This window comes from Pan troglodytes, chromosome 3, assembly GCF_028858775.2.
Source record: "Pan troglodytes isolate AG18354 chromosome 3, NHGRI_mPanTro3-v2.0_pri, whole genome shotgun sequence".
Lineage (NCBI taxonomy): Eukaryota > Metazoa > Chordata > Mammalia > Primates > Hominidae > Pan > Pan troglodytes.
The window spans coordinates 13,853,714-13,875,837 of record NC_072401.2 but is presented as its reverse complement, the minus strand read 5'-3'; the positions used below and the strand labels follow the sequence as shown (position 1 = coordinate 13,875,837).

The window sequence follows — 22,124 nt, the reverse complement described above, 5'->3', positions numbered from 1 at the left end:
TGCCATTTATATATCTATAAGTTATAATTTGATATGCTAATATATTGAGACAATGAACTGAATTCTTTGCAATGGAGATGTTTGAAGCCTAGAATATTTCTAGGTTTGAAATTAAGCTCCTTCTTTCTTCAGGATTTTTTCCTTTTTATGCAGTATAGTTTACTGATCATTATTCTATATTTTGATAAAAATTTGTGAAAATTGATTAAATTTTGTATTTAATTTTAGATTGAGGAATGGATTGTTCCTCTTTCAAAAGTGGTTTTCTGTTAGGAATATCTTTACTTGTAACTTTTCCTTAAGTAGATCCATTATTTATTTTATTTTATTTTATTTTCTGAAATGGAGTTTCGCTCTTGTTGCCCAGGCTGGAGTGCAATGGTGTGATCTCAGCTCACTGCAACCTCTGCCTCCCAAGTTCAAGTGATTCTCCTGCCTCAGCCTCCCAAGTAGCTGGGATTATAGGCATGCGCCACCCCGCCTGGCTAATTGTGTATTTTTAGTGGAGATGGGGTTTCTCCATGTTGGTCAGGCTGGTCTCAAACTCCTGACCTCAGGTGATCCTCCCGCTTTGGCCTCCCAAAGTGCTGGGATTAGAGGCATGAGGTACTGTGCCCGGCCAAGAAGATCCATTATTTTTTTAGAGAAATCATTTTCTTGAACAGTTGTCTTATTATTTATTTATTGGCTTATTGTCATATTGAACTAGCACCATCTTGTGAGAGTTTGTTACATTACAGTTTAATATTAAAATCTAAGGAATATTTTATAATTGAGACAATGGTTTCATTTTTATGGGAATTTAAAAACTTTTCTAAAATTAATTTGGCTAAATGCATTTTGATGATTATACATGTATAACTATGTTGGAATTTGACTTTGTTCTTATGTATTATAAACATTTGCACACATTCAATTTTCTTAGATTTTAAAGTATTCATTCATTTATTTACTCATTCATGATTGCCTTTTATATACCAAGCATAATAGTAGGAGACACAGTATGATAGCATTATCTTAAAATGATGTACTTGGTACGCCGGGGCACTTTACAGGAAGCAGTGGGCAAGGAAGATTTTATAGCATGCATAATACTGAAACAGAATCTTAAGCAATATGCAGGAATATGCCATAAAGAGAAGGGTGAGAAAGGACAGTCTAAGAAGAAATAAAAGAACGAATAAAACTGCTGAAGTTAGCAAATAGTCTGGAATATAAGGGGACTTCGCAACATTTTGTGAGATGTGGAACAGAGTGCAAGGCAGGAACAGTTGAGAAATAGACAAAATCGTTTAAGGAGTTTGGATTTTTCACAAGAGCTGTAGGAAGATACTAAAGGTTTTTGAGCCAGAGGTATAGACACAAGTTAGCAAACTATGACCCATGACCTGTTTTTCTATGACCTGCTATCTAAGAATGCTTGTTACATCTTTTAATCGTAGGAAAAATGTAAACAAAACGTGTAATTTATGACACCTGAAAATTATATGAATATCAAAATTTAATGTCCATAAATAGTTTTATAGGAATAGAGCCACACTTATCTGTTTCTGTCTTTCCTAGGACTGCTTTTTCACTACAAAAGCAGAATTCATTAGTTACTTCAAAGAATATGTGAGCCAGGGGTCGGGCGCACTGACTCACACCTGTAATCCCAGCACTTTGGCAGGCCGAGGTGGGTGGATAATCAGAGCTCAGGAGTTCGAGACCAGCCAAGGCCACATGACAAAACCCCTTTTCTACAAAAATATACAGAAATTATCCGGGTGCAGTGGCATGTGCCTGTGTTCCCAGCTACTTGAGAGGTGAGGCGGGAGGATAGCTTGAGACTGGGAGGCAAAGGCTGCAGTGAGCCGTGATCACGCCATTGTACTTCAGCCTGGGAGACAGCGGGAGACCCTGTTTCAAAATAATAATAATAAAAAAATAATAATAATATATGAGGCAGAAAGCCTAAAATATTTACTATCTGGCCCCTTACAGAAAATGTTTGCTAATATCTGGTCTAAATATATCAATTAAAATATAGAAATAATCATATTGGATAGAAAAGCAAGACCCGACTACTATATACAGTCTATAAAAATCTACTTTAAATATGAAGATACAGGTAGCTTAGAAATAGAAGGATGGGAAAAGGTATATTTTGCAAAGACTAATCAAAAGAAAGTTGAAGTAACTATATTAACATGAGAAACAAGGAATTTAGTAGAGATAAGGGAGGACATTACATATTGATCAAAGGGTCAGTTCACAAAAAGGTATAACAATTCTAAATGTATATAAACGCAGCAGAACTTGCACAAAGCAAAAAATGATAGAACAGAAAGGTTAAATAGACAAATCTACCATTGAATCTGAGATTTCAACAATCGTTTATCAATGTCTACATGTTTTATCAATAACTGGTGTAACATGTAGACTGAGAATCAGTAGGGATATAGAAGGCATGAACAACATCGGTCAGCTAGACCTAATAGACATTTATGGAACGTTCCATCTGACAACAGAAGAATATATGCTTTCACGTGCAGATGAAGTATTTATCAAGATAGACCATATTCTTGCATATAAAAAGAACATTAACAAATTTAAAAGAATTTAATGTCTTCTCTGACAATAATGGAATTAAGCTAGAAATCAGTAACAGAAAAACATGTTTGTAATATTCCCGAATATTAAGAATTTGAACAACTGCTAAACAGCCTGTGGGCCAAAGAGGAAATACATTGAATTGAACAAAAATAAAAAGACTACATTTAAAACTTTATGGCATGCTGCCAATGCAGTGTTTAGAGAAATATGTCTAGCATTATTAAATGCTTACACTTGAAAAACGAAGTTTTCAAAATCAGTGATCTAAGTTTCCACCTTAAGAATATCGAAAATGAAAGGCAAGTGAGCAGAAAAAGAAAAAAGTAAAGGTAAGAGTAGAAATTAAAAAAATAGAGAAATCAATGAAATCAAAAGCTGATTCTTTGAAAAGATTAATAAAACTGCTAAATCTCTAGCCAAAATGACAATAAAAAAAGAGAGAACATACAAATTACACTGTCAGGAATGAAAGAGAAGAAATCATTACAAATTCTTAGGCATTAAAGGGAATGTAAGCGAATATCACAAAAATATTTACTTCTGTTAATTGACAATTTAGATTAAATGAACAAATTCCTTAAAAAATTTTTTTAAAATTATTATACTTTAAGTTCTGGGGTACATGTGCAGAACGTGCAGTTTTGTTACGTAGTTATACACATGCCATAGTGGTTTGCTGCACCCATCAACCCATCACCTACATTAGGTATTTCTCCTAATGCTATCCCTCCCCTAGCTCCCTCCCCCCAACAGGCCATGGTATGTGATTTTCCCCTCCCTGTGTCCATGTGTTCTCATTAAATGAACAAATTCCTTTAAAGACACAAACTAAGTTCACTCTAGAAATAGATAATCTGAATACTTCTGCATTTATGAAAAAAATTGAATTCATAATTTGGAATGTTTCCACAAAGAATACTACAAAGAATACTGTGGATCCAGAAGGTTTTACTGGTAAATTCTACCAAACATGTATGGAAGAAATAATACTAATTGTATATAAACTTTTCCAGAAAACCAAAGGTGTTGGAATACCTCCCAACTTATTTTATGACACCAATATAATAATCTATTAAAATCAGATAAAGACACTGTAAGAAAACTACAGACCAATATTCCTCATGAACATAAATACAAAAGATTCCTTTGACAAAATATTAACAAATTGAATCAAGCAATACAAAGGGTACTATATTATGACCAAGTGGAGTTTATCCTGGAAATACAGTGCTGGTGTAATATTTGAAATTATTTAATGTAGCTTACCATATCAGTAGGCTAAATAAGCCATATGGTGATCTCAACAGAAACATAAAAAGCATTTGATAAAATTCAGCATCGATTTATAGTTAATAAAAGTCTCAGCAAACCAGGAATGAGAAAATGAGAAGAAACTTCTTCAACTTCATAAATGACATCTGTGAAAACCCTACAATTAATGTCATACTTAATGATGAAATAGTGAATTTGCTTTCCACCTAAGATTAGGTACAAGGTAAGGAGATTCACTTCCACCTCTCCTATTCAACACTATTTTTAAGGTCCTAGCTATTATAAAACTGCAAGACAAAGGTATATAAAACATACAAATTGAAAAGGAAGAAATAAAACTACAAAATTCTCAAATGATAAAACAAGACCTAAATGAAAGACAGCAAACACCATTTTCAAGGATACAGAGACTCAATATTATAAAGATGTCACTTCTCTTCAGATTGATTTATCCATTCAGCATAATTTCAGTCAAAACTCCAAATGGTATTTGTGTGTGGTATTTAAGCAAACTGTATCTAAAATGTATAGGGAAGATTAAAAATCCAAGAATAAGAATATGCTTCTGAGAAGCATTTGCCATGCCAATTATCAAGACTTACTAGCAACAGCTTTTATAAAGACAATAGGGAATTCATCCAAGTAAACAGGATTGATACACTGGAAACAAATCCTCACATAAGTGGAACTTGGATATTATAGTGGAGGTGATATAGAAGATCTTTGAGAAAGAAGAGAATGCTTAATAAGTAGTCCTAGGATAGCTGTTATTTTTATAGAGAAAAAGAAAATGGATATTACCATGCACAAAAATCAGTTCCAAATAGATTAAGGGCTACAATGTTAATGGCACAACTTTACAGAATAAAAAAATAAAAGAATATCTTTTCTACTTAGAGTGTGGAAGGGTTTCTTAAACAATACATAATTGCTAAATTTAAATATGGGATATATTAACTACAGAAGGTAAACATTTGTTTCTATGAAATGATACAGTAAAGAATTAAAGACAAGCCACAAACTGGGAGAAGGTGTGTGTAACACAAAATAACTGAAAAAGACCGGTATACTTCTTCACATCTACTAGAAAAAGGCCGTTCATTAAAAAAAGGACATAAAACATAAATAGAAATTTCATGGAAGAAGAAAGACATATAAATATAAGTGCAGTCTCATCACTAATCAAGGAATGCAAAATAAGAACGAGATTCTTATGCTTTCTAGATTGGCACAAATCTAGAAGACTAAGAATAACAAGTGACAGATAATGTCAATCTACAGGAACTCATAGTCACTACTGGATGGATTATAAATTTGTACAGCTACTTTGAAAACAATTTGACATTCTGCAAAGTTGAACATTCATAGAGTATGATTCAGCAGTTCTCTGCTATGTATCTTAGACAGCTAGGCATATTATCAGGTGACATGTACTGAGTAAGAATATTCATGGCTTTGTTGTTAGTATCTTAACAGTTGGGAACAACTTGTGTTCATCAATTGGAGAAAATATTTATAGATTGTGGTAGACTTATAAAAAGGTATGTTATATGGCAGTACAAATGCATGAACTATATATACTTCATTGGGATGACATGGATGAAACAATATGCACGAAAAATGCCAGACGCAGATGACTACACATATGAAGAGAAAGCAGTGTGATAGCTAAGAATACAGACTCCGGAGCTAGACTGCCTTGGGGGTGAGTTGTGGCTCCACTACTTACTAGATGTGTGCCCGTATATAAAGTCTTTTATCCCTTTCTCTGCACCTCAGTTTTCTCATTTGTCAAATGATGTTTGTAGTGAGGATTAAATGATTTAATATGTGTAAAATGCCTATAGAATAGTGTGATGCTGTGTAAGTGCAATTCTTATTACACTGAACTCTGTTGTGATTGGGCAGTTTTCTGTTTTCTCTTTACTTTGTTGTTACTTTAAATAATGTTCTATCACTCCCCATCTCCCAGTAGGGCTAATTATAATATATGGTCATTGTTGGTAATGGGAAAATATAAAGAAGAATTAAATAACCATAATATAATTGCCTAATTGAGGCAATCCTTTTTTTTTTTTTTTTTTTGAAACGGAGTCTTGCTCTGTCACCCAGGCTGGAGTGCAGTGGCGCGATCTCGGCTCACTGCAAACTCCACCTCCCGGGTTCACGCCGTTCTCCTGCCTCAGCCTCCCGAGTAGCTGGGACTACAGGCGCCCGCCATCACTCCCGGCTAATTTTTTATATTTTTAGTAGAGATGGGGTTTCGCCGTGTTAGCCAGGATGGTCTCTATCTCCTGACCTCGTGATCCGCCCATCTTTGCCTCCCAAAGTGCTGGGCTTACAGGCGTGAGCCACTGCGCCCGGCCGAGAGTCTTACTGTGGCTTGTGTACTCTGTGAGATGCCAGGGTATGCTAGTGTCTAGGTAAGACAAATACACTCTTTTTTTTAATGCAATTCTATGTATAAATGGTGTAAGTGAACTTGGGCCTCATTGTATCTACCTAGTATGTGGAAGTTTGCAAATGAACCTCTATAGCACTGTGCCAGTTTGAAATTGTCTGATAGGAATTCCTGTGGTAAATGCCCAAAACATGAATAAAATAAAAAGACAGTTTATTAATTTTCCAGTTCCTTTAGGCTTTTGATAATATATGCACAAATTTTATACAAGCAACAAAAGTTGTAGATAGCCACAAATATAAAAAAGATTTACTTACTAAATAGTGCTTTTAGACCTATTATTTCCTCTAACCTGAGGCAAGAGGAGAAATAGTTATGCATTATCCATTACTAAAAGGGATTTAGGTAACCTAATTGATGAAATTGAGGAAATAATGTGAATTCTTACTTGCTCCCTCCTCTGTCTGCTTGATACCGGCTGCTGCTCTTGGTGGTGTTTTGGTGACTCTTTGGAGTTATGAAGATTCATTATGATCCCCTTAGAATCTTTATAGGTTGGTTTGTGGATATGTATGTGATTGTACACTATAAACGCAATGCAATTTGAGTAGGAAAATCTTGCAGCAATATGCAAAATCTATAGAAGTGCTGGAGAATTGCTAGAAGCAAAGAAATTAACAAATGAATATCTGGCAGAGTCAGGTGATAATAATTGTAGACAAAATCCGCAAGTTTCATGACATGTTTAGATAGGTCACAAGAGTATGATTTGAGGATTTAAAGGATTAATCATGGTCCTTGTGAAAAATAATAAAAACCAAGAATAAATATTACAACAGTGACCTTTCTTTATGATCATGTAGGAAATTGGATTTGAAGAGAAGAATGTCATATTGTTATAATTTTAGTAGGACTTTTATTATAATTAGTAGGAATATATGTTAGTAGATTTAAATTTAAATTTTAATGGAAACTTTTATATATGTTCTTCTGTTTTACATACAGAAGAATATGGAAAGTGGTTTAAAGAATAACTATTCCCAGGACATGAAATAGAGCATTACTAGCACCCCAGAACCAAGCAGGTGCCTTTATCCATCTCCTTCTACCTTCAGAAGTAACTGCTATCCGTAGTCTTGATCTTTTTCTTGCTTTTCTATTTTCATAATATGTGTATGTGTCATCAAATAATGTTGTTTTGCCATTTAATATTTTTATATAAATGCAATTATTTATGTGTATTCCTTTGCATGTTGCCCTCACCACCTTTATGAGATTCATTCTTATTGTGGTGTGAAACTCTAGTTCATTAATTTTCAGCCCTGTGTAGTATTCCTGTAAAATGCAGCCATGCATATTATTTTAGACACAATTGATCATTTGTATTTATTTTAAGAGCCTAAAAATATTTCTCTTCACTCAACAAATACTTTGTGAGTGGTTGTTTTATTATGTGCTTTGTTAATTCGTTGGTTTTTGTTTTTAGCTGCATGTAACAAAACAACCAAATAAGTATAGGCTAAAAGTAGCAACCTTATTATCTCAGAATATTTGACTTCATAAAGTCTTAATTTCTATGTCTCAAAACCCTCATGAAACGTTTAAAAGGAGAATGCCAACCTAAGGTGAATGTTTGGAATGAATATGGCAGATATCCTTAATAAAGTGCTTACACAGATTGATAAGGTAAACACTTAAAACCTAGTTTTGAAAGTGGGAAGTAAGAGGCATCTTATAAAGAAATGTAAAAACTAGTATACAGGAAAATTTTTAAACTGCATTGAGGTCTTTAAATTTATACCAGAAACAAAAGTACTTTCTCTGATGAGAACTTTTTTCTTCATCTGTTTGTGGAACACGTGGATTTTCCAGGCAGTTATATTTGTAAGAAGGTTGGTTTAAGAATCTACAGAGTCAAAATCAAGTTCTGCTAATTTTTTATTTTCTTGCATTAGCAATTCTTCTAATATGGCATGATTTACTATGTCATCATAGAAAGACAGCATTAGAGAGTGTACATGGCAGGGTAAAATTAAACACATGCTCACAATCAAATTAATGTATTTCATCTGTCTTCAACTAATAACAATCTGTCATGTTATCTATCTGAGTAGGGGCATAAACAGTTTATTTTGTGTTTGGAGTAACTTCCTGGAGGTAGTTAATGTGACAAGTAGTTTGTTTGAATTGAGTATAACCAGATCAACACTCAAGATGTTTCCCTGATAACCTAAAAATTACTGTGAAATCTGTACAAGTGCTATATTTATATTTTGCTTTTACTTCTTTTAAGTTAGACAGTGACATTTTTTACTATTTTGCTTTTACTTCTTTTAAGTTAGACAGTGACATTTTTTACAATCATTTCACTGAGAATACTCTGTTCCTGCCATTATGTATGGACTGAAGAGCAAAAATAGTTTATAATTTTAATTTTTTTTTCCATCGACAGCAAGTGGACATTAATAATACAATTAATTGATAATATATTCCCTTTTTAAAATACATGGAATAACATTCTGGTTTGAATGAAAAAGTCTTGTTCATTATAGAATATGTTCTTACAGCATGTTGGAAAATAAATACTTGGGAAACTAGGAACATTGTAAAGCCTCAGGCCAGTGTAATATAGATACTCTTACAAAGTGCTTCAGAATTTTAAAATTGTACTTAAAACTTCATAACATTTAGTCTGATCAGTAGCTCTGATCTGTGAAATGTACAGAGCTGATACACATCTATCAGTAGCTCTGATACATTTGATATGTCTAGTTTAAAAATATTTATTACATTTAATACTGTATCTTTTAAGACTGTTCTCTCCCTTGTTATCAGTAGTCATATAGGTGGATGCAGTGGAGATCCTGAGTAAGGAATCTTGAATGCCAGTAAACAAATAGTACCTAAAAAGAAAAGTAATTGTATACTTGGCTGTTTGTATTAATGTGTGTGTGTTTTAGAAGTCAAAGTGTATATATAATTTTAACCACATGTGAATCAAATGTAATAAATTATTAAGGGAATTTTGCTTGTTATGTTTGGGCTAATCATGGATCATTTTTAAACTTTATGTAATTTCACATAAAGTTTCACAACTTGTATGTACAGCTGCAAGTTCTTTTTAAATAACTGTGTAATCAAGTGATAAGGCAAAGCATATCTTATGTTCTGTAATGCTTATGGGCCGGTTTTTATGATTTATTGTTACTAATTAATACTTTTAATGTTTTACAAATATAAAACCAGCTATATCATAGTGCATATTTTTAAAGTAGTGATTATTTAAAGTTTGTCTTTATTGTTTTAATTAAAAATCTAAATAAAACTTAGACCGTTAAGTGACTGTTAATTCATCCCTAAAGTTGATGTTCTTTCTTCATTGAGAACCTCCAGCTGGATTTGAATCAGATAGCATAGTTCTAATTCTGGTGCTACTAATGACTAGATTTGAGACTTGCGTTAAGTCATTCTAAACCTCAGTTTTTGTGTGTGTGTGAAATTGGAATAATGCTTACCTATTCGCCAAGGTTGTTATGAGGCCCCAGAGGGTTTTGTAAATGTTTAAACAGAGTTAGATTGTTTCAAAAGTCTCTTAAAGTGGTTTCTCTGCTTGTATTTTTGTCCTCAGACATCCTTTCTCCTCATGGTAGCTAGAGTAATTTTTTCAAAATGCAAAATCATATTGTGCTGTTGGTTACAACCTTACAATGGTTTTCCATTATTGTATTTGAGTAATATCCTCATTTTGCTATAGGTACCACTCTTGCTTATTATACTTCTCTGTTTTCCTCAATTGTACTCCATCTTTTTCCTCTTCCAGGTTTTCATCCCTGTCCCAATGACTAAAACAGTTTTTTCGTCCAACTACCTCTTAATTTGTTTGGTTTATTCTTACCCTTTAGATCAGGGGTTCCCAACCCCTGGGCCATGGACTGCTACTGTTACATGGCCTGTTAGGAACCCAGCCATACAGCAGGAGGTGAGCAGTGGACAGTGAGCATTACTGCCTGAGCTCCACCTCCTGTCAGATCAGCAGCAGCATTAGATTCTCATAGGAGCGTGAACCCTATTATGAACAGCACATGCAAGGGATCTAGGTTGTGTGTTCCTTATGAAAATCATTACTAATGCCTGATGATCTGAGATGAAGCAGTTTTACCCCAAAATTATGCCCCCCTACTACCCCATCTGTGGAAAAATTGTCTTCCATGAAACTAGTCCCTTGTGCCAAAACGGTGGGGTCCACTGCTTTAGATCTCAGATCAAAGAGGTCTTCCATGGCTATCGTATGTAAAATTGTCATTGCTATCCTGATTCCCACTCCTCTCTTTCACTCTGTTACTCTCTTATTTGGTCGCGTCCTCCACTTTCAGATTATGATAATTGTAGTAATTGACTCATTTATTTACATGCTCACTTATTATTCTTTCTACCTCATTAATGTGAGGGTAAAGATAATGTCTATATTGCTCCCTAATTTATCCCTTGTGCTTACTAGCACAGTACTTGACATATAATAGGTGGTCATATTTATTTAATACATTTGAAGTATTGTTTTACTTCTTTTAAAGAAGTGCATGTACTGTTTTTTTTTTTTTTTTTGTAGCCTGTGATTTTATAGCTCTATAGTTAATCTGAATAAACCTTAGGTTGATTAGTGTGCAGAACTGTAGTAACTTTCAGGAGGAAAAATAATCAGCTGCGTGTATATAATATGTATAAAACTTGCCATCTTCTATTTTTAAAGTTATGATATAGTTAATTATTTATGCATACAAGATGGGTAAACCGAAGAAAATGTCATAATCAGAAAACCTATAGGAGGGTAACATTTTTTGTCATTTAAAATTTTCTTTTGAATAGATTCTAAATTTGGAACAAAGAGTTTTCAGTCCGTGTAGTCAATGAAAGTAATTTAAATCCAACAAGGGAAAATGTAAGGTTTGCTGATATATGTCACCTGCAAGAATTCCCTTTTTGTGCTTATATATATATTTTTCTTGGGTAAGCTGGAATATGTGAGTAACTTGTGGATGATCACCTATTCGCACGTAAACTTCTTAACGCACACAAAACCCTTAGGCCTAGGCCCTGCTGATTTCACTAGCTCTTGGAAGCCAGGTTCTTTCAGATGCTTTTGTACATATTCCTTTTGAGAAGAATGTACATCCTCTTTATCCTTAAGGCTATCTGACTAATTTTTTCTCCTCTTTCAGTATGTAACTTAAGCATCACTTTCTCTGTGACATGGCTTCTATCATCCCTAAGCAGTTGTAGAAGTTTCCTGTCTCTGTACTCCTGTTATAGATTGTCTTATACAGATCTTTGTTACTCTCATGATTTCAGAATAGCATCTTTTTGTTTGTGTCCCACTTAGCCTTCCCAGCTTTTAGCACTACATAAATTGTTGGTGAGTAAATAAATGCATGGACAAACCACAATGACACTAGCTAATACTTATTGAGTATATGCCAGGCACATACAATATGTCTTGCTGTATGCTAGTCATTGCTTTTTGTGTATTTATTCATCTTATCCATTATAGCAACCTTATGAGATAGGTATTGTTATTGTTCTCATTTTGTAGATGAGAACACTTACTATATTTATTGTTTACAGCATTATGTTTTTAAATATGTGTACATTGAGTAATGGCTAAATCAAGCTAATTAACGTATGTATTTCCTCACATACTTATCATTTTTTTGTGGTGAAAACACTTAAAATCTATTCTCTTAGCAACGTTCAAGAAAATACTTATCTTTTTTTGTGGTGAGAATACTTAAAATCTATTCTCTTAGCAACTTCCAAGAATACAATACCTTATTATTAACAAGAGATTACAAGTGCTGGCCAGGATATGGAGGAAAGGGAATGCTTGCACGCTGTTGGAGAGTGCATTCTTTATCACTTTGTACTACTTTCTTTCCAGATGAATCTGTAAATAACTGAAGAACTATAACTATATTCAACCCAAGTTTCTTCTGTATTTACCTTAATGCAAAGTCAAGAAAAGTTATTTCTTGTATGGGACAAATTCTTGTATATAATCTATCATCTCTGGATCGGTAAAATAATAACAGAGGTCATCTCTTGGGATATGAAAAAATTTTACTGTTAGGACATTTTCTTTATAAAGATATTTGATATAATGTAATTTTAATCAGAATTATTTACTATTTAATATCATAAACTTCCTGTTACTCATCAAAATCTGTCTCTATATCCTAATATACAGGCCACTTTATCCTGGAAGTTATCCAAGTGAATAAATTCTGAACCATCACATAAATTAGAGAGTTAGTGTTCCACTAGAATCAGCAGGGCCAAATGGAGGATAAAAGTGACAGCTTTAGATTCAGAATTTTTAAAAAAATTATACTTTAAGTTCTAGGGTACATGTGCACAACATGCAGGTTTGTTACATAGGTATACATTTGCCATGTTGGTAAATGTTTACCTAATACATTCCTAATGTAATGAAATTCCTAATGTAAATGCCTCATCATTTACATTAGGAATTTATCCTAATGCTATCCCTCCCCCAGCCCCCCACCCCCCGACAGGCCCCGGTGTGTGATGTTCCCCGCCCTGTGTCCAAGTGTTCTCATTGTTCAGTTCCCACCTATGAGTGAGAACATGCGGTGTTCGGTTTTCTGTCCTTGTGATAGTTTGCTGAAATGATGGTTTCCAGCTTCATCTGTGTCCCTGCAAAGGAAAAAAACTCATCCTTTTTTATGGCTGCATACTGTTCCATATTGTATGTGTGCCACATTTTCTTAATCTAGTCTATCATTGATGGACATTTGGGTTGGTTCCAAGTCTTTGCTATTGCGAATAGTGCCACAATAAACATACGTGTGCATATGTCTTTATAGTAGCATGATTTATAATCCTTTGGGTATATAGCCAGTAGTGGGATCACTGGGTCAAATGGTATTTCTAGTTCTAGATCCTTGAGGAATCGCCATACTGTCTTCCACAATGGTTGAACTAATTTGCATTCCCACCAACAGCGTAAAAGCATTCCTATTTCTCCACATTGTCTCCAGCATCTGTTGTTTCCTGACTTTCTAATGATCTTCATTCTAACTGGCGTGAGATGGTATCTCATTGTGGTTTTGATTTGCGTTTCTCTGATGACCAGTGAAGATGAGCGTTTTTTCATGTGTCTGTTGGCCGCATAAATGTCTTCTTTTGAGAGTGTCTATTCATATCCTTTGCCCACTTTTTGATGGGGTTGTTTTTTTCTTGTAAATTTGTTTAAGTTCTTTGTTTTCTGGATATTAGTCCTTTGTCAGATGGGTAGATTGCAAAAATGTTCTCCCATTCTACAGGTTGCCTGTTCACTCTGATGGTAGTTTCTTTTGCTGTGCAGAAGCTCTTTAGTTTAATTAGATCCCATTTGTCAATTTTGTCTTTTGTTGCCATTGCTTTTGGTGTTTCAGACATGAAGTCCTTGCCCATGCTTATGTCCTGAATGGTATTGCCCAGGTTTTCTTCTTGGGTTTTTATGGTGTTAGGTCTAACATTTAAGTCTTTAATCCATCTAGAATTAATTTTTGTATAAGGTGTAAGGAAGGGATCCAGTTTCACCTTTCTAGATATGGCTAGCCAGTTTTCCCAGCACCATTTATTAAATAGGGAATCCTTTCCCCATTGCTTGTTTTTGTCAGGTTTGTCAAAGATCAGATGGTTGTAGATGTGTGGCATTATTTCTGAGGCCTCTGTTCTGTTCCATTGATCTATCTCTCTGTTTTGGTACTAGTACCATGTTGTTTTGGTTACTGTAGCCTTGTAGTATAGTTTGAAGTCAGGTAGTTTGATGCCTCCAGGTTTGTTCTTTTTGCATGCAGGCTTTTTTTTTTTTTTATTCCATGCGAACTTTAAAGTAGTTTTTTCCAATTCTGTGAAGAAAGTCATTGGTAGCTTGATGGGGATGGCATTGAATCTAATAAATTACCTTGGGCAATATGGCCATTTTTCATGATATTGATTCTTCCTATCCCTGAGCATGGAATGTTCATCCATTTGTTTGTGTCCTCTTTTATTTCCTTGAGCAGTGGTTTGTAGTTCTCCTTGAAGAGGTCCTTCACATCCCTTGTAAATTGGATTCCTAGGCATTTTATTCTCTTTGTAGTAATTGTGAATGGGAGTTCCCTCATGATTTGGCTCTCTGTTTGTCTGTTATTGGTGTATAGGAATGCTTGTGATTTTTGCACATTGATTTTGTATCCTGAGACTTTGCTGAAGTTGCTTATCAGCTTAAGCAGATTTTGGGCTGAGACGATGGGGTTTTCTAAATATACAATCATGTCATCTGCAAACAGGAACTATTTGACTTCCTCTTTTCCTAATTGAATACCCTATATTTCTTTCTCTTGCCTGGTTGCTCGGCCGGAACTTCCAACACTATGTTGAATAGGACTGGTGAGAAAGGAATCCTTGTCTTGTGTCCAGTTTTTGCCCATTCAGTATGACATTGGCTGTGGGTTTGTCATAAATAGCTCTTATTGTTTTGAGATACGTTCCATCAATACCCAGTTTATTGAGAGTTTTTTAGCATGAAGGTTGTTGAATTTTGTTGAAGGCCTTTTCTGCATCTATTGAGATAATCATGTGGTTTTTGTCATTGGATCTGTTTATGTGAAGGTAGATTCAGAATTTTAATTTGTTGCTTCTGAATAAAAGCTGTAAACCTCAATGAAATAAAAACAAAACATGGTAGTAAAATATCTATGCATGTAGTGATATATGTGTTCAATTTGCCTTCAAATAATCTGAGAGTGGTGGTATGGATGAAATAGGATTGGTCATGACTTGACAATTGTTGAGGGTAAGTGATGGGTACTTCAAGAGTCATTATACTATTTACTTTTGTATAAATTTGAAATTTTCCATTAAAGTATTTCAGAGTGGTGGATTATCAATAACTGTAGCTTTGGAAAGCTATGTTTTTTCAAATTGTGGTTAAAAAACTACAAAATTTACCATCTTAACCATTTTAAGTGTACAGTTCAGTAGTGTTACTGTAGTCATGTTGTTGTGAAACAAATCTTCAGAACTTTTTCATCTTGCAAATCTGGAATTCTATAGCCATTAAACAACAACTTCTTTTTTCCTATGCCTACATCCCCTGGCAACCAGTATTCTACTTTCTGTCTCTGAATTTGACTAGTTTAGTTAACCTCATAAGAGTGGAATCATATGATATTTGCATTTGGTGACTTGCTTATTTCACTTAATGTAATGCGCTCAAGGTTCATCCATGTTGTAGCATGTGACAAGATTTCCTTTCTTTTTAAGGCTGAATAATATTCCATTGTATATATACACTGCATTTTGTTTATCCAGTCATTCATCAGTGAACATTTGGATTACTTCCACCTCTTAGCTATTATGACTAGTGCTACTGTAAACTTGGATGTGCAAATAGCAAATATCTCTTCAAGACCCTGCATTCAGTTCTTTGGGATATATACCCAGAAGTTGGATTACTGGATCATACAGTCGTTCTATGTTTAACTTTCTCAGAAACCCCATGCAGTTTTCTGTAGCAGTTGCACCACTTTACAGTCCCACCAACAAACATTAGTGTTCCAATTTCTCTACATCTTTTTCAACCTTGTTTTTTTAAATTTAGCCACCTTAATGGTGATATTTCTTTGTAGTTTTGATTTCCATTTCTCTGATGATGTGTTATCTTTGAGGAAATATCTATTCAAGCCTTTTGCTTATTTGTAAATTGTGTTTTTTGTTGTTGAGTTGTAGGTGTTCTTTATATATTCTAGATATTAACATTTTGTCAGATATATGATTTGCAAATATCTTCTCCCATTTTGTAGGTTTTGTCTTCACTGTGTTGATTATGTGCTTTGATACACGAAAATTTTTAAGTTTGATGTGGCCCTGTTCGTCTGTTTTTTCTTTTGTTTCTCTGCATTCGGTGTCATGTCCAAGAAATTACCACTAAGTCCAATGACCTGAAGCTTTTTCCCTGTGTTTTCTTCCAGGAGTTTTACAGTTTTTGGTTTTTATGTTAAGGTCTTTAATTGATTTTGAGTTAATTTTTGTGTGTGGTGTAAGATAAAGGTCCAACTTCATTCTTTTACATGTGAAAATCCAGTTTTCTCAACATAATTTGTTGAAGAGATTGTCCTTTTCCCCACTGAGTTGTATTGGCCTCCTTATAGAAGATCATTTGGCCATATATGTGAGGTTTATTTCTGGGCTTTCTATTCTATTTGGAAGACTACCTTTTAAACCAATAAAATGTAGCTCTTAATTAGCATTGCTTTTATGGTGTATCCGACTCTCCAAGTAAATCTTGCTGTCTGAAAGCAGAGTTGTTAGAATAACACCACGTTTGTTAAAAGATCTTACAAAATACTGAATGATAGTGATGGGTGAAAATTGACACTGGGAGTTCTTGGGTTATCAAGTTTATAATTCGAGCTGGGGAAAGTCAGGGAGGAAAGATGAGCGATCCCTCAACAAGTTTTGCATTGTGTGGACAATGTCTTTAGAAGCACATATACTTTGTCTGGCATTCAAAAATGGTGGTGCTATCTTTTCAGAATTGTATTTTCATTCCAGTCAAAAGTATCCACTACATGCAAATAAAATTTTTTTTGATATTGAAGAATCAATCATGTTGAAAACATACATTTTTTTCTTTAATTCTTCACAGACAGCTATTTTCTTCAGATTTCATTGTTGAAGGAGAATCTAGCAAATACCAAAAGATGTCATGTTCAAGCCATCTGTACTTTTACCTAAACGTGTAGCAAACCTCCACACTGTATAATTACTTCTCATACTTCAGCATTGCTTTCCTTGTATCTTCCAACAAAATGTGTTGACAATGAGGTATGGATTTTTGTTTTTGTACCATTTTCCATTATCACTTGAGCCATTAAAGGGCAACAGAAATAACATTTCTCCAATGGTACAAGTTTTGTTAATGTTTTTCCCTAATATGTAAAAATGTAAAATAGGCTTCACAATTTATAATTAATGTAATTTTATGACTATTTGATTACATGTGAGATGACCAGAATAGCAGAGACAATTATGATGCTTAGATTTCCATTGTCTTGCTAATCATGTTAACTTCCTATATTTTCTTTTAACTTTTAAGTTCGTGGATACATATGCAGGTTTGTTACATAGTTACACTTGTGTCATGAGAGTTTGTTGTACAGATTTTTTCATCACCCAGGTATTACACCTAGTACCTATTAGTTCTTTTTCCTGATCCTCTGTCCCCTCCCACCTTCCATCCTCTTGTAGGCCACAGTGTCTATTGTTCCCCTCTATGTGTCCATGTATTCTCATCATTTTTCTCCTACTTATAAGTGAGAACATGTCATATTTGATTTTCTGTTCTTGCATTAGTTTGCTAAGGATAATGGTCTCCAGCTCCATCCATGTTCCCACAAAGGACATGATCTCCTTCTTTTTCATGGCTGTATAGTATTCTATGGTGCATATGTACTGCATTTTCTTTATCCAATCTGTCAATGACAGGCATTTAGGTTGACTCCATGTCTTTGCTATTTTGAATAGTGCTGCAAGGAACATACACTTGCAAGTGTTGTTAAGATAGAATGATTTATATTCCTTTGGGTATATACCCAGTAATGGGGTTGCTGTGTTGAATGGTAGTTCTGTTTTAAGTACTTGAGGAATCACCACACTGTTTTCAACAATGGTTGAAGTAATTTATACTTCCACCAACAGTATGTAAGCATTCCCTTTTGTCTGCAATCTTGCCAGCACCTGTTATTTTTTGGGTTTTTCCATTCTGAGTAGTGTGTGATGGTATCTCATTGTGGTTTTGATTTGCATTTCTCTAATGATCAGTGATGTTGAGCTTTTTTTCATGTTAGTTGGATGCATGTATGTCTTCTTTTGAGAAGTGTCTGTTCAGGTCCTTGGCCCACTTTTTAATTGAGCTGTTTTTTTTCTTGTAAATTTGTTTAAATACCTTATAGATGTTTGATATTAGATCTTTGTCAGATGCATAGTTTGCAAACTTTTCTCCCATTCTGTAGGTTGTCTGTTTACTCTGTTGATAGTTTCTTTTGCTGTGGAGAAGTTCTTTAGTTTAATTAGGTACCATTTGTAAATTTTTGTTTTTGTTGCAGTTGCTTTTGGCATCCTCATCCTGAAATATCTGCCTGTTCCTATGTCCAGAATGGTTTTGCTTAAGTTGTCTTGCAGGGTTTTTTGAGTTACTTGTGTATTCTTGATATTAATATTTTATCATAGTTTGTAAATATTTTCTCCCATTCTGCAGGTTATTTCTTCACTCTGTTGATTGTTTCTTTTGCTCTGTAGAAGGTTTTTGTTTGATATAATTCTGTTTGTCTATTTTTGGTTTTGTTGTCTGTGCTTTTGAGGTCTCATCCATAAAAATCTTTGCCCAAACCAATGTCTGTAAGCATTTCTCTTGTTTTCTTCTAGGAATTTCACAGTTTCTGGTCTTAAATTTAAGCCTTTACTCCATTTTGAGTTGATTTTTGCTTATGGTGAAAGACAAGAGTCTGTTTTTATTCTTTCGCATGTGGATGTCATCATGAGGTTAGCTGGTTATTATGCAGACTTTTTTGTGTGGTTGCTTTATAGTATCAGTGGTCTGTGTACTTAAGTGTGTTTTTGTAGTGGTTGATAGTGGTCTTTCCTTTCCATATTCACTGCTTCCTTTAGGAGCTCTTGTAAGCCAGGTCTGCTAAGAATTCCTTGAGCATTTGCTTGTCTGAAAAGGATCTTATTTCTTTTTTGCTTAGTTTGGCCAGATATGAAATTCTGGGCTGGAATTTCTTTTCTTTAAGAACATTGAATATTAACCCTTCTGGCCTTTAGGGTTTCTGGTAAGAGGTCTGTTAGTCTTATGGGCTTCCCTTTGTATGTGACCTGACCCTTCTCTCTAGCTGCCTTTAACATTTTTCCTTTTATTTCACCCTTGGAGGATCTGATGATTATGTGGCTTGGGATGATCTTCTTGTGAAGTATCTTACTGGAATTCTCTTCATTTCCTGAATTTGAATGTTGGCCTCTCTAGCTAGGTTGGGGAGATTCTCATGGATGATATCTTGAAATATGTGTTCCAATTTGCTTCCAGTCTCCCCATCTGTTTCAGGGACACCAATGAGTTGTGGATTTGTTCTCTTTACATAATCTCCTATTTCTCAGAGATTGTATTCGTTCCTTTTCATTCTTTTTCCTTTATTCTTATCTGACTTATTTCAGGAAGCCAGTCTTCAGGCTCTGGGATTCTTTCCTAAGCTTGATCTATTCTGCTATTAATAGTTGCAATTGCATTATGAAATTACTGTAGTGTATTTTTCAGCTCTATCAGGTCAGCTATATTCTTTTCTGTACTGGCTGTTTTGTCTGTCAGCTCCTGTATCATTTGGATCTTCCTTGGATTGGGTTTCAACATACTCCTGCATCTCAGTGACCTTCGTTTCTATCCATATTCTGAATTCTTTTTCTGTCATTTCAGTCATCTCAGTCCAGTTCAGAACCCTTGCAGGAGAAGTAGTGCTGTCATTTAGAGGAAAGAAGGTACTCTGGCTTTTTGAGTTGTTAAGAGTTCTTATGTTCATTCTTTCTCATCTTTGTGGGCTTATGTTCTTTCAGTCTTTGATGTTGCTGATCTTTGGACTTTTTTTCTTTTATCCTATTTGATGACCTTGAGAGTTTGATTGTGGTATAAAGTGGGTTCAGTCAACTGGCTTCATTTCTGGAAGATTTTAGGGGGCCAAGCCTCAGCTACCAGCTCCTGGACTGCATGCTCTAAATCTGGGGGACTTGTATCCAGCCCCAAATTTGTTCTCTGACTCCTCGAGGTTAGGAACCCACTGTGCTGGTGGGACCTACGTATTCCTGGACCACTGGTCATTATACTTCAGTAGGTGGTACTAGCCAAAGTGTTTCGTAAGGCAGCAGCAGTGGGATTTGTCCTTGTTTGCATGTGCTAGCAGCAGCAGCAGCAGCAGCAGCAGCACGGTGGGGTACACACTCATCAACTGCAGCAGGGTGCTAGCAGGTGCCTGCCTCCCTGCAGGCATTCACAGCAGCAGCAGAGGCAATACTGCTTTGAGGGCCCCTGCTGGCTACTGTGCTGGTGTGGTATTAGCATGGGGGTCGGGTGCTGGCGGGTGCAGGTCTGTGCCTGCCCTCTGTGCATGATCACTCAGGTGGGGTGGCTGCTCAGGGTAGGGGACGTCCATTGTTCTCCCTTCCTAGTTTCACTCTTGCGGCGGTGTTGGTGCAGGGGTGAGGCTCTGGAGGTGGTGGGGTTGGCAGGGTTCACTGGGGCGAGGGAGGCTGGTGCGTGGCGGCGAGTACTACTTTCCACCAGTCAGGTGCAGTGCACCAGTGCAGGAGTATAATGTGGACCGTGGACCCCCAGTACATCCAAGACTGCACTGTAAGCAAGTATGGCCAGGCTGGGACCTCAGGAGAGGGCAGCAGACCAAGGGATGCTGAGGTTGGACTAGCCCTGTGTGATAGGCAAGACTGCCCTGCATCATTCAGTTCTGACAGTTCCCCTAGGGCTAAAATCTCCTGTGGGAGCACAGGCACGCCTTACATGGCGTCAGGCAAGATGGCATGTGCAGGGGAACTGCCCTTTATAAAACTATGAGATCTCATGAGAACTTATTTACTATCATGAGAACAGCACAGGAAAAGCCGTCTCCATGATTCAGTTACCTTCCACCAGGTCCCTCCCATGACCTGTGAGGATTATGGGAGCTACATTTCCAGATGAGATTTGGATGAGGACACAGCCACCCAAGATGAGATTTGGGTGGGGACACAGCCAAACCATATCACTGCCTGCCACAATACCTGGCATATAATAGATGCTCAATAAATGTTTGTTGAATAAGTCCTTTTTTTTTCAATTGAACAATGGTACTACTAGTTTTTCCATGGTTATATTTGTTAGGAAAAAAACTTTTGTTTGAGTAGTAAATGATAGATGGAGATTTGGAAGGAAGGAGAGAGAAAGAGAAATAAAAAGCAATAAACCATTAGAAAAAACAAATGTACACACACATTAAGTGACACAACTTTTATTTTTATTTATTTATTTTTTAATGGATGGTGATTTCAATGGGTGGCGATTTCAATGGGGATTTTTCCTTGTGACAAGATTTGTTCTTACTCTTGTTGAATTAGAAAAGTTAGCTTCAATATTATGATAAATTGGATGTATAAATGCCAGTGCTAATAGCTTAGTATTTTAGTCTTCCACAAATTGATGCCTGTGGTATCTGGACATTCCTTGCCTGTTCTTGTAAATAAGGAGATAGTGATGTTTAAGGAATAGCACTCTGGCCAGAAGAGCAAAAAAACAAAACAAAGCAAAACAAAAAGACCAGGTGCTGTGGCTCACACCCGTAATTCTAGCACTTTGGGAGGCCGAGGTGGGTGGATCATTTGAGGTCAGGAATTCAAGACCAACCTGGCCAACGTAGGGAAACTCCATCTCTACTAAAAATACAAAAAATTAGCCGGGCGTGGTGGCAGGCGCCTGTAATCCCAGCTACTTGGGAGGCTGAGGCAGGAGAATTGCTTGAACCCAGGAGGCAGAGGTTGCAGTGAGCCGAGATCATGCCGTTGCACTCCAGCCCAGGTGACAGTGCAAGACTCTGTCTCAAAAAAAAAAAAAAAAAATTCCATATTTTCCAAGGTAAGCAATATAAATGGGACTCAGGAATACCCCATTAGATTAAAAAAAATCTCCTAGAGAGAGAACCCTTGAGCCTACAAACTAAAGACTTTCAATATAATTTTAAATAAAGTCTTTTATGTAGTATGAGTGCATTTTTTAGTTGAT

At 35.6% G+C, this 22,124-nt stretch overlaps 1 protein-coding gene across 4 annotated transcripts in view; it reads left to right on the top strand.

Annotated features, from left to right (window-relative positions):
- RAB28 (RAB28, member RAS oncogene family) overlaps positions 1 to 22,124 on the top strand; it is a 117,954-nt gene that overhangs the window by 81,062 nt on the left and 14,768 nt on the right. The gene's annotated exons all lie outside the window — the stretch shown is intronic.